This window comes from Cornus florida, unplaced genomic scaffold (genome assembly GCF_030987335.1).
Source record: "Cornus florida cultivar Cherokee Brave unplaced genomic scaffold, ASM3098733v1 CherokeeBrave_3.0.0_Hap2_Chr10, whole genome shotgun sequence".
Lineage (NCBI taxonomy): Eukaryota > Viridiplantae > Streptophyta > Magnoliopsida > Cornales > Cornaceae > Cornus > Cornus florida.
In genome coordinates, this window is record NW_026775580.1 from 23596984 (window position 1) to 23614265 (window position 17282).

The following is a 17282-nucleotide window of genomic DNA, read 5'->3' on the forward strand; positions in this document are numbered from 1 at the left end:
TTGGTCTATTTGGTTATGTTTAGGCACTCTTTTTGGTTTCATGGTAGTTTAGGTTGTTGTTGACCTAGTATCGGCTTTGAATAGGTGGAGGGTTACCTTTTGTTTAGGCTCTCATGGGGTGAGCCATTAGGCACAGCCGTAGTGCTGGATTTGTTGGTTTCGGACCATGATTAGGTTATAGACCTCTTAGGCTCCTTATTTGTTTGGGAGGGTTCTTCTGAGATTGCAATTTTCATAGGCGGGTATGTTTGTGGGCAAGTGCATGGCACTGTCATGCTACCGTACTGGCTAGCTACGAGCGCAGTTTGGATGGAATCAGCTTTGGTTTTTGTTCCGATAAGGGCAATTTTTGTTTTGAGTGTCTGGTGTTGAGATGGAGATTGATGGTCATTTTGGGGACGATTTTAGAGATTGATTCGGTTGTCTAGTTGTATAGCTAGAGTAGCTATTTCATTTGAGTTATCCTTACATGATGATGCTTTTGGGATCGAGTCAATTGATCAATGTTTTGGGTTAGTGAGAGCATTGCATTGTTAGTGTCACTTGTAGTGTCACCTTTAGGTTCAGAGATGCATTGTCAAAGTTTTACCATTGTGGTGAGGGCTTACGTTTATTTTGAGACAGCTTGTTGTCGCATTGGTTTTTGGAGTCAGTTTATGGCTACGACTGGTCTTTCCTTTTTCCTAGACACTCTAGGACACGATGTCCATAGGGTTCATTATTATATCATTTTATCTTCTGCAGTTTCGTTTACTGCCATGTTAGTAGTGTGATTTACGATATTGTGATGCATGGGTAGGTAGAGGTGTCCACATTTGTCTTCTTGTTGTGTGGCATTAGCATGCCTTATTTATATGCTTAGAGATGCCATGTTGTTACTATACTCTAGTGATATGATTTTGCGCTTACGTGGAGACGTGCTGCATGTACCATTGATTTTATCTGTATGAGTAGATTTACTTATTTGGTAGTTGCATTCCTTGTCATATGCATGACTTCCATGTTTGGTTTTCCCTTTTGTTTCCCTTGGTCGCACATAGTTGTATACCGGTTTTTGTAGTGGTTTTGTTATGAAATTCCTTATCGAGGAGTTGTCACATTTGTTTTGTCTTGATCTGTCTACTTCCCTAAGGTGGGAATAATACTTCCTCTTCGTGTTTGTCGTGTTGACACTTGTGGGAGAATAGGGTTTCTCCTTTTTTTCTTGGTTCATGTTAGGAACTTCACAAGGAGTGAGTCTCTTCTCTTCATCGCTTTGTGCATGGTTTTGGGGTTGTTGACTTGAGTCCTTAGTGAGGATTTGGTGGATTTTGGTCAACTTACTCCCATGTAGGGGGCGAAGTCTTTGACCTTGTTGTCTTTCATTTCAAAGACGGGTCGTGGTGTTGTCCTTCTTAGGACTGGTGGTTTCATTTCTTTTGTGTCTTCACTTGGGGAGTTTTGCCATGGTTGTTGATGAAGTAGTGGTGTTCAGAGTGAGTTGATTGGTGTAGGATCATTTTACGGGGACTTGTATCCATTTAATTGAGGATTTGTTTGATTTGTTTTATGAGCTTGATGCGGATTAAGGATGTCTTTTGGAGACTTGCTTTGGTTTTGGATACATAGATGTGGTTGACTCTTAAGAGAGGTTTTAGGGGATTGCTGTTAGATATGGCTTGTTTGTGGAGTTTTTTCGTCCTAGTTATAGCTAGGCATAGTTTTGAGGAGTCGTTGTTCCAATGATTGTTTAAGGATTAAAATTGAGGAATTTTGATTTAACTTGGTGTTGCCAAGTACAGTTTCGGGAGATCCGTTTTGTGACCTTGGTTGTCAGGATTTTGATGTATGTGCCACATAGTGGACTTATTTTTCGATGTGGATTTGATGTTTGATTTCGGTGTGGTCTTATAGTTAATCTATTGCAAGGAGATATGTAGGACTTTCGATGAAACGTCATGTAGGGAGGTTCGTTTTGATTTCTGGTGGTGTTGATTTGCTTGATAGGCTTTGGATTCTTGATTGTTGTTGTTGATAATAGTGTTTTGAGACGTTGGAGTTGCTGGTTTTGCTATATTGAGGATTCAGGGCCTTAAGCATAATGGTGCCTATGACATTATTGTTAGAGTTTTGGGACTAGCTACCCCAACTCTCATAGGAGCCTGGTTCCCACATTGTTTTTTGCTATGATCATTTTGCTACATTGATGTCATTGGTATCGAGAGGTTTCATGGGTAGGCCTAATGGGGGCAGGTTATGAACAAGTGTCTTGTACCATCATGCTACCGTATAAGTTGGGTGTTGTGAGCGGCTTGTGATACCCCCGGATTTCCGGATGCGGGTTGGCCAGGCCCACACTCGATTACCCGAGGATATCAAACCAATTAGCAATAAACGAACACAGAATACAATTAAGAAAATAGGATTAAATAAATTTTTGAAAAGAAACTAGAATGATAAACCAAAATTGAAAACCTCAGAATAAATTTTTATAAATAAAGTATTAATCTAATACATCTAACTTCTCCAATTCTAATACAACTCGGGAATCCATCTAGTGGATCCCTAATAAAACCAACACTGAGAAATGAACCACCGGAAAGGAATCCAATGCTAAATCATACAGGAACCGCCTACGTCATCGGTAGAGTGAGTAGTTGTCTCTGCTCAGCACGAACAAGCTCTGAGACCTGATACCGTCCGTTACCTGAAAAATAATAGTGGGTCAGGCCCACGAACAAGTTCTATCCTAACTACAATCCAAACAGAGACCCGATATGCAGATACATCCTAGATGTCTCAACCATATCTATATAGTCCGTAAATAGATATATACATATAACCACACTACAGGACTCTCACTAGGCTATGCTGAGGGTCTTAACCAGAATAGAAGGCAGCATGCAAAAATGCACCTGAGTGGGCATGACTACCTAAGCCTAACAGGGTATACCTCAACCAACATAGGTAGCTACGCATCCTACTGCATATACGCTCCCTAACCGTTGACTATGAGACTCAAGCTTAGATCGCGGTATCATAATTTATATATATAAATTCCCATCCAAACCAATGTAGTGCCGCTCAACAGTTCATTGCCATGACACGACATAAAGTTAGGATTTAAATGTTTTAATTAAATCCCTATCCATTCTATTAACAGAAAATATAAACAACCATCCAATATGTCGTTCAACTGTTTTAGTTGACACGATATGAAACCATGTAGGATTTAACTGTTTTAGTTATTCCATTCCGTATGTATGAACGGGTTGGAATTAACATTTTGATTTAATCCGTCCCTCCGTACACCACCATCCCATACCGGTGCATACCATAAATATGATCTGTAAATGATGCAACACTTTGAATAGTACATCAAATATCATCCACATAATCCATATAGTTGATAAAGCAAAATTTAAACAGTTCATCAACTAAAAATCCATAACAATATCCATACAACTGACGAGACAAAGTTTAATAGTTCGTCAATTTAAAAAAAATCCAGTATACATTCATGAAAATGATAGAATATAGTTTACCAATTCTATGATTAGAATCCAGACCAACATCAATGTACTTGATAGAATATAATTTAACAATTCTTCAATTAAATCCCAGACTCACATTCATGTAATTTGATAGAATATAATTTATTAATTCATCAAATAAAATCCAGGATAACCATGACAAAATCCAACATGTATATGACTTTACTATGCCTCCAGAATATGATTCATAAACCATTCTACAGTCCATTAAATTTCTAAAATAAAACTAACCAATTTAATACTGCTTATTCGTTAACAGCATGCAAAATCGGTTAAACTTTCCTACGGTTAAATCCATGAGCACAAAGACATTAATTTATTCAATGTGGGCTCTAATATAGCATAATATAATGTTTGGAAACCATGTTACAATCCATTTAAATGCTGGACACAGTTTGAGCAATTAAATCCTTCGTGTCCGTTACATCCGTGAACAACATGCTACTTGTTTTAGATTTCCTACTGTTTAAAACATTAGCATATAATAAATTATTGCATCCTAGGGCTTTAATACTCCATGAATTAATATTTAAAATCATCTCAATAACCCAACACAGTTCAGAATAACCAATTTTAACCAAACAGTGCGCCAAACAGTCCAAATTTCACGCATAAAAGGGAGCCTATCTAAAATAAACATTAAGCAAGCTTAATTAAAAAAAAAAAAGAGCAGGCTCCAAACAACATTGAGCAGGCTCAAATAAAAAAAAGAGCCAGCTCCAAACACATTGAGCAGGCTTAATAAAAAAAAAAAGAGCAGGCTCAATATTTAAAAAAAAAACCTAAACCTCCTCCGGCCTGCTTTTTCGTGTCCAGCCGCTTTCACCCATTCTGTTTTTCATTAAAGTGATCCTAACAGTCTATACTTCATCCAACATCCTTTCCATCATTTATTTAAGATAGTTTACATTAAATATGATAATGAAAACAATTACCGATTCCTTAGTCAGTAAGATCAAACAGTGAAACCTAAACTTGCAAGACCAAACTCAAGAGCAAATTAAACCACATACAGACGAGCAATTCTACATGTATTAAGCATGTAAGGTTCAATTCATATCTGTTTAAGATCCTAGAGAACATCTAAGTATGCACAGATCACAGGCCAAAGGGAGAGAGACAGAGTAGAACTTGCCTTAACCGTCTCTGAATTTTTCGATGAAATCTCCGATGACCGTTCCACCACTGTTGCTCTTGGTTTTATCCACGAGCTAACCACTGCTCCTCCTCCTCCTTGGTTCAACCCTAGCCTAAGGCAAAACCTTAGACTTCCTCCCTTTATCTCTCTCTGTAATTCTCCCTGTAACTCTCTGTTATTCTCTCTATCAGCATTGTACGTATATAGGGTTCTCAACCCTTTTTGAAGACATACTACAGTATATATATAGGCACTAATCAAAACCCTAAGACCAATTTTAATCCACCATAGCAAACCTAATTGAGGCCCAGTTTAGTCGGCGTGAGATAGTGAGAGACTAAACCCTATTTTTCATTACAACTAGGAATATTCCATTAATCCAATTAATTCCATTCAAAAATCAATAAAACATTTACACAATTAAAAACTATATAATTTAACTAAAGAAAACAAAAATACAAAGAAATAATCAATTAATCAAACAAGTCAATTAAATAACCATCCACCTAAATAAAACCATTAATCAATTAATGAAAAACAAGCAAATATACAAATTAACAAATAATATGAAGCCACGTAAACCACTATTATGAAAATAGAAATAATAAAAACAATAAAATAAATAGTAAAAATTCCTTTAATATCCCTTTTTAAAACTAGGGGTATTGCATTCTTCTCCCCTAACAAATGGAATTCCATCCTCAGAATTCACGAAACTCTTAAGTATTCTTTTGTTACCATTCATTTCCATTCCATTGTGGATGCTGCCTCCGTGTAGGAGCTCCTCTGAACTCCAAATCCTCCAAGAAAACTTATAAGTCCTATATTAAGGAAACATAAAAGTTATTCAACACGTAAGTTATATTTAGCAACTACGTATCCTTACCCAAATTGTTTATACAGGGTACAGATCCACATTCCTCTAACTTACATAGCATAAATGTGTAAAACTTCTATGCATCTCATCCTAACGTCTTAAAACACAAATCGATAGGCTACCGCCTAAATGGAGAAACACCCTCCATGAAAGTCAATGCAATATATAAAAACTGACCTTCCTCAGTAACGCACCTTGCTTCCGATATAGAAGACATCCCCAAATTAACTGTTTCCCACTCCTATTTTGATTTAGGCAGTGGCAAAAATCTCCAATGATCTTCGGTTATCCATCGTCCACTATTCTAACAAGTGTTACTCGTATAGACAGTTATATACATGTCTCTTCCCAAACCTGATCCCTAAAACTGACAGTTGATGTCTTGATGATCCGTAGAACCATCCGAGTGCATTAAGAAGAAGTGTCGATTTTTGAAATCGCATTCATTCGGACAACACTAACAAAACTATGATTTTGCCGTCAGTACCTTAAACTCTAGATGAGTAAAGTAACACCTCCACGAAGATCAAATCCAGTATGTGCAGTTGACTTCTTTATTGCTTATGATAACAGCCCGTGTCATTGTTATACAAGCGAAACTGCCACTATGAACTCAACAATGAATCGCAAGATATGAATATCCAATCGGTTGTTGAGAGCATCCACCTCCCTATTCCTTTCCCCCGGATAGAATTTAATGTAAAATGTGAATCACCATATTGAGGCGTCTAAGTCGTCTTGTAATCCCCTCTATTCATACGAACTGATGACCCACCAGTTCACAATAAACCAGAATTTAGCTGATTTAATAAAGAAATGAACCAACATCCCAACCAAATCCTAACCCTTTGTAAAAGTTAGCAACCCCTGATCCAAATCCGTGAAAAGGGTCTATCAATTGAACATAGAAAATGTCTACAAGGGTCCCGTAATCTCAAATGGTCCATTTCGATCATATTAGAAATGGTAACCAAATCACCACGTCCCTTTGCATGCCGATCCTCCAAACAACTGTTTTATACCATGAAGCATTTTATGTTGCACCGGGATGAATAAAGAACTAAGAGATGTGAATCTCAGTCCTTTTATCCTTCTTTCTGTCTGTCTATAGAAAGTACCAACTGGTCTGGTACCACCAGCTTCCGTTTGCACCCATTGCTTACATCAAAGCATTGTCAAAAGTTAACCCTGCAACTGTATCTATGCATCACCAGTTAGTGATAAACTTACCGATAATAAAATTAACCGGTACTTCCATTCATCGAAGGTTAACTCATTATGATGTTTTCACACACACCGTGCACTGCTTCCTTATATAGGTGTTCGGTCTCACCTTCCTATCCTTAACACACCCTATTTCTCTATTATAGGTAAGTATCAAGTTAACTCCTTGTCTCATTTCAATTGAATATGAAACCTTTCCCATCCTCCATATAGTCATCAGTATCGGAGCAACAGCTAATTGTTGCGAAAGATACCCCTAATAAAAAAAAATTCCTACATTTTATACAGTGTAGAAACTGTGGTTCCTCCTCCAAATGCAACACCAGCAACTCCTCCAAATGACACACTCGTAAAATAATGTCTAGATCATGAATAGACTGATAAAGCTTCCATCAGTCCACTATCCTCCCTCGGCGTCATGCTAATAAGTACCTACCAGCTTGAAATCCTCAATCCGAACCATAATGGCATTACAGTGATTTTTACCTACCACATCCTCACAAATCCCCAAAGTGTTAACAATCACTATTATTATAACATTGTAAAAATGAATCCTTACCTAGCATAAAACATATCAAACTAATCATTTTAGATTATTTGACTCGTGTTGATAGTTTACCTATCCCATCCTAAATAGCATACCATATTGATGCATATCCAGGTCCAATAGATTGGTTAGAAATTTGTATTTCTACCCAATCCTTTGACCATACATTCACAAATCCTAACGTACATAGCGCTATTACCCATGTCATTAAAATAATAGTTGGTTGATCATATACTTGTGTCCCCAACCAATCCATATCCCAATCCTGACTAATTAACAGAAATGAAACACGTACTAACAAAATGCAACACATAAAAACAAAAAAATAAAACACGTAGATACACACAATATAACAAAACAACCAAAATATAATTCTACTTAAGACCTCTCCATTCCAGAGAAGAAAACCTCCTTTGAACTCAAGTTGCCAAATTAGGTCACAAAAGTTCATTCCATAGTTTCGTTGGTAGTCGTCCAACCTTGAAACCTATCTGCTAAACATAGCTTAACTGTATAATCATTTGCTTAAGCAAATATCCAAAGGCTTAATCCTCATCCTCTTTATACGCGGAATGCAAACCGTCGATCGTGGCTTTACAAATCAACTTAGAATGTCACAACCTAATCCCCATACTCTTTGGAATGTGTTATAAAATCACGTCTTTGTTCTAATAAGAACTCCATCAATTCCGAACCTCTAGTAGAGTACTTCTCAATTAACTCCCGGAGAGACGATACAAAACTTTAACTATTTGTAGGTTTGTTCACACCAACTCTACCAGTATCATTCACTATACCACTAGTGAATGAACTCACCCTTATGCGATCCTTCATCTTCAAGATTTTAGTATCCTCTTTCTTGGATACGCTGAACTTGCTTCCCTTCGGATCCTCTTCGGACTCCTACTCTTTGCTTGTCTCTTTTTTTAGAACAACTGAAGTTGTATTGGTCCCGATATGCGGTGACCTAACACCTACTCCTTACTCCTTCCTTGGCTTATACTTTATAAGTAGTGCCAACTCCGGAACTAAACCTTTAATCCCCAAGTTCTATTTCTGGCAAAGAACTCGACAACATACTCCTTTACTCTGTTGGGTCTGTATCGCTTTCATCGTGGACCCCATCCTCCTCCTAGTGTCAACTATTCCATAACTATGGAATATAATTGACATTCGCTCTTCCTAACAAACCGTAAAGAGAGTACAACGAATCCTAATATGGCTCTAAGTTTTTAAGAGACGCAATGTGGAAGTCTTATAATGAAAACACTCCTAAGGACACTAGAACCTAGAGTGCTCTGATACCGTGATACCATGAATTTTCGGATGTGGGTTGGCTAGGCCCATGCCCAATTACCCAAGGATATCAAACCAATTAGTAATAAACGAACACAGAATAGAATTAAGAAAATAGGAATAAATAAATTTCTGAAAAGAAACTAGAATGATAAACCAAAACTGAAAACCTCAGAATAAATTTTTATAAATAAAGTATTAATCTGATACATCCAACTTCTCCAATTCTAATACAACTCGGGAATCCATCTGGTGGACCCCTAATAAAACTAACACTGAGAAATGAACCACCGGAAAGGAATCCAATGCTAAATCATACAAGAACCGCCTATGTCGTCGGTAGAGTGAGTAGTCGTCTCTGCTCAGAACGAACAAGCTCTAAGACCTGATACCGTCCATTACCTGAAAAATAATAGTGGGTCAGGCCCACGAACAAGTTCTATCCTAACTACAATCCAAACAGAGACCCGATGCGCAGATACATCCTAGATGTCTTAACCATATCTATATAGTCCGTAAATAGATATATACATATAACCACACTGCAGGACTCTCACTAGGCTATGCTGAGGGTCTCAACCTGAATAGAAGGTAACATGCAAAAATGCACCTGAGTGGGCATGACTACCTAAGCCTAACAGGGTATACCTCAACCAACATAGCTAGCTACGCATCCTACTGCATATACGCTCCCTAACTGTCGACTATGAGACTCAAGCTTAGATCACGGTATCATAATTTATATATATAAATTCCCATCCAAACCAAGTTTGTTGCCATGACACGACATAAAATTAGGATTTAAATGTTTTAATTAAATCCCTATCCATCCTACTAATAGAAAATATAAACAACCATCCAATATGTCGTTCAACTGTTTTAGTTGACAGGACATGAAACTATGTAGGATTTAACTGTTTTAGTTAATCCATTCCATATGTATGAACGGGTTGGAATTAGCGTTTTGATCTAATCCGTCCCTCCATATACCACCGTCCCATACCGGTACATACCATGCATATGATCTATAAATGATGCAACACTTTGAATAGTACATCAAATATCATCCACATAATCCATATAGTTGATAAAGCAAAATTTAAACAGTTCATCAACTAAAAATCCATAACAATATCCATATAACTGACGAGACAAAGTTCAACAGTTCGTTAGTTTAAAATAAATCCAGTATACATTCATGAAATTGATAGAATATAGTTTACCAATTCTATGATTAGAATCCAGACCAACATCAATGTACTTGATAGAATATAATTTAACAATTCTTCAATTAAAATCCAGACTCACATTCATGTAATTTGATAGAATATAATTTATTAATTCATCAAATAAAATCCAGGATAACCATAACAAAATCCAACATGTATATGACTTTACTATGCCTCCAGAACATGATTCATAAACCATTCTACAGTCCATTAAATTTCTAAAATAAAACTAACCAATTTAATACTGCTTATTCGTTAACAGCATGCAAAATCGGTTAAACTTTCCTACGGTTAAATCCATGAGTACAAAGACATTAATTTATTCAATGTGGGCTCTAATATAGCATAATATAATGTTTGGAAACCATGTTACAATCCATTTAAATGCTGGACACAGTTTGAGCAATTAAATCCTTCATGTCCGTTACATCCGTGAACAACATGCTACTTGTTTTAGATTTCCTACTGTTTAAAACATTAGCATATAAATAAATTATTGCATCCTAGGGCTTTAATACTCCATGAATTAATATTTAAAATCATCTTAATAACCCAACACAGTTCAGAATAACAAATTTTAACTAAACAGTACGCCAAACAGTCCAAATTTCACGTATAAAAGGGAGCCTATCTAAAATAAACATTGAGCAGGCTCAAGTAAAAAAAAAAAGAGCAGGCTCCAAACAACATTGAGCAGGCTCAAATAAAAAAAAGAGCCGGCTCCAAACACATTGAGCCGGCTCAATAATAATAAAAAAAAAGAGCAGGCTCAATCTTTAAAAAAAAAAACTTGAACCTCCTCCGGCCTTCTGCTTCGTCTCCGGCCTCTTTCACCCATTTTATTTTTCATCAAAGTGATCCTAACAGTCTATACTTCATCCAACATCCTTTCCATCATTTATTTAAGATAGTTTATATTAAATATGATAATGAAAACAATTACCGATTCCTTAGTTAGTAAGATCAAACAGTGAAACCTAAACTTGCAAGACTAAACTCAAGAGCAAATTAAAACACATATAGACGAGAAATTGTACATGTATTAAGTATGCAAGGTTCAATTCATATCCATTTAAGATCCTATCTAAGAATGCATAAATCACAGGCCAAAGGGATAGAGACAAAATAGAACTTGCCTTAACCGTCTCTGAAATTTTAGATGAAACCTCCGACGACCGTTCCACCTTTGTTGCTCTTGGTTTTATCCATGAGCCAACCACTGCTCCTTCTCCTCCTTGGTTCAACCCTATCCTAAGGCAAAACCCTAGACTTCCTCCCTTCATCTCTCTCTGTAGTTCTCCCTGTAACTCTCTGTTATTCTCTCTATCAGCATTGTACGTATATAGGGTTCTCAACCCTTTTTGAAGACATACTACAGTATATATATAGGCATTAATCAAAACCCTAAGCCCAATTTTAATCCACTATAGAAAACCTAATTGAGGCCCAGTTTAGTCGGCGTGAGATAGTAAGAGACTAAACCCTATTTTTCATTACAACTAGGAATATTCCATTAATCCAATTAATTCCATTCAAAAACCAATAAAACATTTACACAATTAAAACTATATAATTTAATTAAATAAAAAAAAATACAAATAAATAATCAATTAATCAAACAAGTCAATTAAATAACCATCCACCTAAATAAAACCATTAATCAATTAATGAAAAAACAATAAAATAAATAGTAGAAATTCCTTTTATATCCCTTTTTAAAACTAGGGGTGTTACACGGGTGCTAGTTGCCGTCGATACTACCTTACTGACGAGTAAGTGTAGGCGGGCATGAGGTACTGTCATTACTGCCACACCTTTGAGTTCGTCGTGAGCAGGTTCTGGTCGCTATTCGTACTGCCACGTTGTCTTTGTTCTGTACCTTGATTTGATCTGTGATGATCTTGGAGTTCTTTTGGTGGTTGTTTTTGGATCAGTATGATGGTTCATCAAGGGGAATGCTTACGGTTGTTGCCTTCCATTCCTTTGTTTGACCTTGGGTTCTGTGTGTTACTTTTAACTTGTCGTGTGTTCGTGTGGTCACTTTTCTGTTGAGAGGTTGTCTTGTCATGAGCATGTGGGTGTGAATGACATTAGCTTGTACGTTATCTTTCAATTTTGGGATTACTTTTGTAGCATGTTGTGTGGGATACTCAGAGAAGTACTCCGTAGTTATCCTGGTTTCGCCTTTTGTTTTGTTGGGGCTGGATTTCAGGGACAAAATCCTATTAAGGTGGGAAGGTGATAATGACTCAGTCTTTTTCTTCCTTTCCTTTTTCCTTAAATTTTGCGGATAAATTTTTTCCGTTGTTTTTTTTTTTTCCTTTTGTGTTTGGTTTCTTGTCACTTAGTATCGTCTCGAGTGCTCAGAAGTGGTTTCTGAGACTCTTTCCTTTGGATTGACAACTTCCTCTAAGGACCGAGTCATTTCCACATTTTTCGTTTTTTACCATGATTCACTTTTCGTATTTTTCCCTATTTTGTCTTTTCCCCGTTTGTCGCGTTTTGGCACAACCTCACCTTTTGTGTTCTGAGTTGGTTTTTGACTTCATACACCTTCATTCTAAGTGGTTTCCACAAAATACATATCTTTACTTTTGCAGAAAAGTACTCTGGTTGCTCCCGGTGTTCATAGGAGCATGGATGCATAGTTCTTTGGAAACTTTTTCTTTTCTTGGGGTATTTTTCATAAATATCTTTTGTAGATATTTTATTTAAGGGTTTTTTAAGAAAATATTTATGGAAGATATTTTCATTCTGGGTCATTAGTGCTGTTAACCCTTTTTGTAGGGGCCATTGTGTAATTAATAAAAGTAATTGCAAAAATGCCTCTTTTTTGAGCCTGGATCCTCGTACGAGATTCATTTTCACTTTTCGTCGAGTCGTGTACTCTTAGAATTCCCTTTTGGTCGTTTTTCCCCAGTTTAAGGGTTTCTGGCCCCGGTTGTCGCCGAACTTGTTCAGGCATAACTTTCTGCTCAGGACTCAGTTTTGATGTCGTTTCTTCCGTTGTTCATCTTTTCTCATTTTGGTTCTTTTTTTATCATGGAGTTTTGCCGTTTGAGTGTGTTTGCTCAAATTCCACTTTTCCGGACCCGGCGGGGCCCGTTCGGGACACTTTTAGGGTTTTACTACAAATAGAATGTCTTAAAGTGAAAAATCACTTTTTTCCATCTTCTTCCTCCCTCTTGGCCAGTAGCCATGGAAACCCATGGGGCTGCCACCTTCTCTCTCTTCTTTTGGACTTCTTCCCTTTGTTAAAAAGTCGTAGTGCCTTTGTATTTTGTGTTTGTTTTGACGACGCACATCTTTCCCCTTTATTAGAATCCGTTTTTGGCCAATTTTTAAGTTCGGGTTTGAGGCCAATTTAGGATTTTGGTATGTCTTTCTTGGGGTTTGATCACGACGTTGTCCCCAACAAAACCCCGAAGTATTGTCGGATTCAAAGTGGTTTCATTTTGGTGGCTTTTGAGATTTTCATCTCAAATTGAGGTAGGGAGTGTTATAGTTTATTATCTAAGGGTTTTATTTGCTTTTGTAATGAAATATAAGTTGTATGCATGTGTTATGTTAATTTGAGAAATTAATAATTTTTTGTAGTTTGCATATAACTCACTTTAGACTTGGTATATGGCATGGCCTTGACTTGATCTTTATTATATGTTAATTTGGGATGATTTAAATGTATTTTCAAATCTAGAGATTAAATGAATTTAATTTGATTTAAATTCTACTTAATTGTACTTTGCTTGTATTCCATTTTAGACTTAATATATGGCATGGCCATGGCTTAATCCTTGATATATATTAATTTTGGATCATTTGAACAATTTTTCAAATCTAGAGATTTAATTAATTTAAATTAATTAAATTTTACATGATGATGTCTTGCTCATTTTGCACTTTTGATTTGATATATGTAATGACCATGCTATGTTGTTTCACATATATTAATTTGAGGTTATTTGGAATTGATTTAAAATTTAGAGAATTTAATTATTTTTGTTTAATTAAATTCTATCTAATTACTCCATGGATTTAATTGTGTTCTAGAAGTTGTTTCTATGTTTAAATCATGGACTTGGACTTGTTGTATATTCTTGGTTACGTTTTGAGCATTGGACAACAATGTTGTTATATTTGTATTAATGAGAACACGTTTCCTTTATTGAATATATTGTTGTCTTGTGTAATGAGTTGTACATTTTGTATTTGATATCTTTCATGCCGTAGTAGTTGTGGACTTAGAGCATGTATTGTATGTGTTTCCAAATTTGGTTATGTATGGTAGATAATTGATTATCTTGTATATACATGTTGATATATACATTGTTGCAAAATTTGTTGATTTTGGAAACTTGGGGATGTCGTTGTTTGACTACGGCTAGGACATGGTTCTAGTACGGGAGATTGTCCTCCTATAGTCTAGTGCACACATAGGGAGGTTATCCGTGGGCTAGTAATCCTAAAGTAACCATGCTGTCGGTCTGATCCGGCGTGATGTCTGAGTATCCACCTTGTTTGATTTCACATTTCATTTCAAGTTGATAACTAGATGATGTTGTAACTTGTTGTTCCTTATTTGATTTCCCATTTTGAGTTTCAAGATGTTAACTTTGAGAAATCATGCTTTATGCATTGTATTGGAAGTTCCAATGTTGGTTTAATTGTGTCGATATTGTAATTTGTGTTTTATTGTTCTAATGTACCTAGGATGATTCTTTAAACTCATTTGGAACATAAATGCTAGGTGGCATGAACCACTTTAATTGATTTCGTATCTTAGATTTCAAGTTAATAACTTTGAGAATCTATATCATGTTGTGTTGTGTAATACCCCTAATTTTAAAAGGATAGTCTCGGCATTTTAATTTTAATTTTATTGGCTTTTTATTTGTTTAATTGCTATTTTTGTTTGTTTAATTGTTTAATTGCATTTATTAATTGATTTTTCAATTAAATTGATTTAATGGTTTTATGTGCATTGTTAATTTATTTAAATTGTTAATTGTTGTGTGCTATCTTCCGTCAATTGTTAATTGTATTATTTTATTTGTAATTCATTGTTTTATGATTCGGTTGTTAAATTAGGGTAGATTTAGATTTTTATAATTAGGGTTTCTGTTAGAAGTCCGGTAGGTGGAATACAAAGGTTATAGCATGGGTTTTATCCTATAGGCCGATTATGGTTTAACTTGGATTAGGGTTTCTGTCTTGGATTACCATTAGAATTAGGTTATACTTGTGCTTATATATATATGATTATAGTCTGTAGGAAGGGTCGGAGAACTCTATTCACGTATCAAAGCTACAGAGAGATACAAAGTGAGGTTTTGAGAGAATAGAGCATGTTCGGTGAGGGATTCGACTGAGGCTTCAAGGTCGGACCTAGGAGAAGGGAAGAGCGGAAGTAAGAGGAGGCTAGACAGTTGTTCAGTGTTGCCGGAACAGTGGACATGACGCTGAGATTTCAAAACTGAAATCACAGGCAAGTTCTTTTCTTCCTCCTTCCCTTTGGCTTATGTTCTGTGCAGTTAGATAGTTTCTAGGGTTTAATTAATCATTAACTCAGTTTTACATGTATATTAGATGCTATATATGTGTTGGAATCTGTTAAATTATAGTTCATGCATGTTTGATTTCAGTTGTATTCTTAAAGCATGCTTAGTCTGTTGAACTTGTAGTTTTTGTATTTAATTTCAACTGCTGTAAACACACAATGGGGATTATACTGGACACAGTTAGGACCCTAGAAACAGATTAAAACAAAATAGACAGGTTGGGAGTGACAGGCGACGAAGCAGAAGGTCGTAGAAGTTGCAGCGATTGAAGACGGCTTTTAGAGGAGGTGAGAGCCGGCTCCATAAAGTGGGAGCCGGCTCCCACACATGTAGAGCCGGCTCCAAGGTCCTTGGAGCCCGCTCCATGCTATTTAGAGCCTGCTCCCAAAACTTGAAGCAGGCTCTCTTCAATAGTAAACATTCTGATATTTTTTTTTTACGAGTTGTGGTTATTGTTGGAGCATGGGAACTGTTCTGAAAATTTTGGGACTTCACAGAGGGATTAAATGGTTTATTTTGGGTGTTATTAAGACCTTAGATTAATCAGGGCTGGCCTTTGAGTCAGTGAGACAAATGGTATTAAATTAGTAAACTTTCTATATTGTTAACGGATGAAAGACGGATTAATTGCTTAACTAAATTTTAGCGACTTAATGGGATTTAGGATGTTTATAAAACTTATTTTAAATGCATGATAGGGTCATCTATGTATCTGTTTTGATCTATACATGCTTTGGGATGCTAATTGCCGAAATATTAAACATTTTCTATAATTACTTGAATTACTGTTGGATTGCAATTGCTAGAATAATGAAACATTTTCTGCAACTACTTGGATAATGGTTTGGACAGTAAATTACTAAATTATGATTCATATATTGTAATTTACATGGATATGGAGGATTGTATGCACCGGTATGGGACGGTGGCATACTAGGGACGGTTTAGCTTCAAAATGCTAAGACGTAATCTATCAGATTAAAGGAATGGATTGTAAAATATTGAATTCTATTTGTGTTTGAGTCAGATCAACTGATTAGGTTGAGTGACTCCTTGGATTAGTTGGTAGGAGTTAAGTCATATCAGCTGAATAAGTTGAATGTCTAACTGGACTGTGTTTCGTATGTCACCTCAATGAATAATGGAATGACATACTCTAGATTTGGACGGACTTTAGATATATGATTATGGTACCATGAGATGAGCTTGAGTCTCAGGCTCGTTTGTTAGGGTGTGTATATGTAGTGGATGCGTAGCTGGATATAGTAGGTTGAGGTGTACCCTGTTAGGTCTAGGTACTCATGCCCACCTTTGGGTGCGTTTTCGCATATTGCTTTCTATTCAGGTTGAGACCCCTATTATAGTCCAGTGAATGTCCCTTAGTGTGGATATATATATATATATGTATGGACTAAATAGATATTGTGAGGTATCTAGGGTGTATCTGTGTATCGGGTCATTTTATGGATTGCAGTTAGATTAGAACTTGTTCGTAGGCCTGACCCACTCCTTTATTCTTTCCAAGTATAGGATGGTTCCAGCCTTAGAGCTTGATCGTGCTATTCGAGGACAGTTCCTCATTCGTCAGATTACGTAGGACTTCTCTCGATGTTTCAGTTTTATTTATTTTCAGTTATTTCAGTTCAGTTGGGATTTTATTTAGGGGTCCACTAGATGGATTCCCGAGTTGTACTCTTAGAGGTTTTGGATGTTTAGATTCACTTTATTCGTTACATTTGGAGGATTTGATAATGGATATTTTTGTTAGCATTGTTCTATTTCTTATTTCATTTAATATTCTGTGTACGCTTTAAAATACTCAATTGTCTGATATTTCCCTCGGGTTTGGGCCTGGGTCTGATCAACCCGTGTTTCTGATC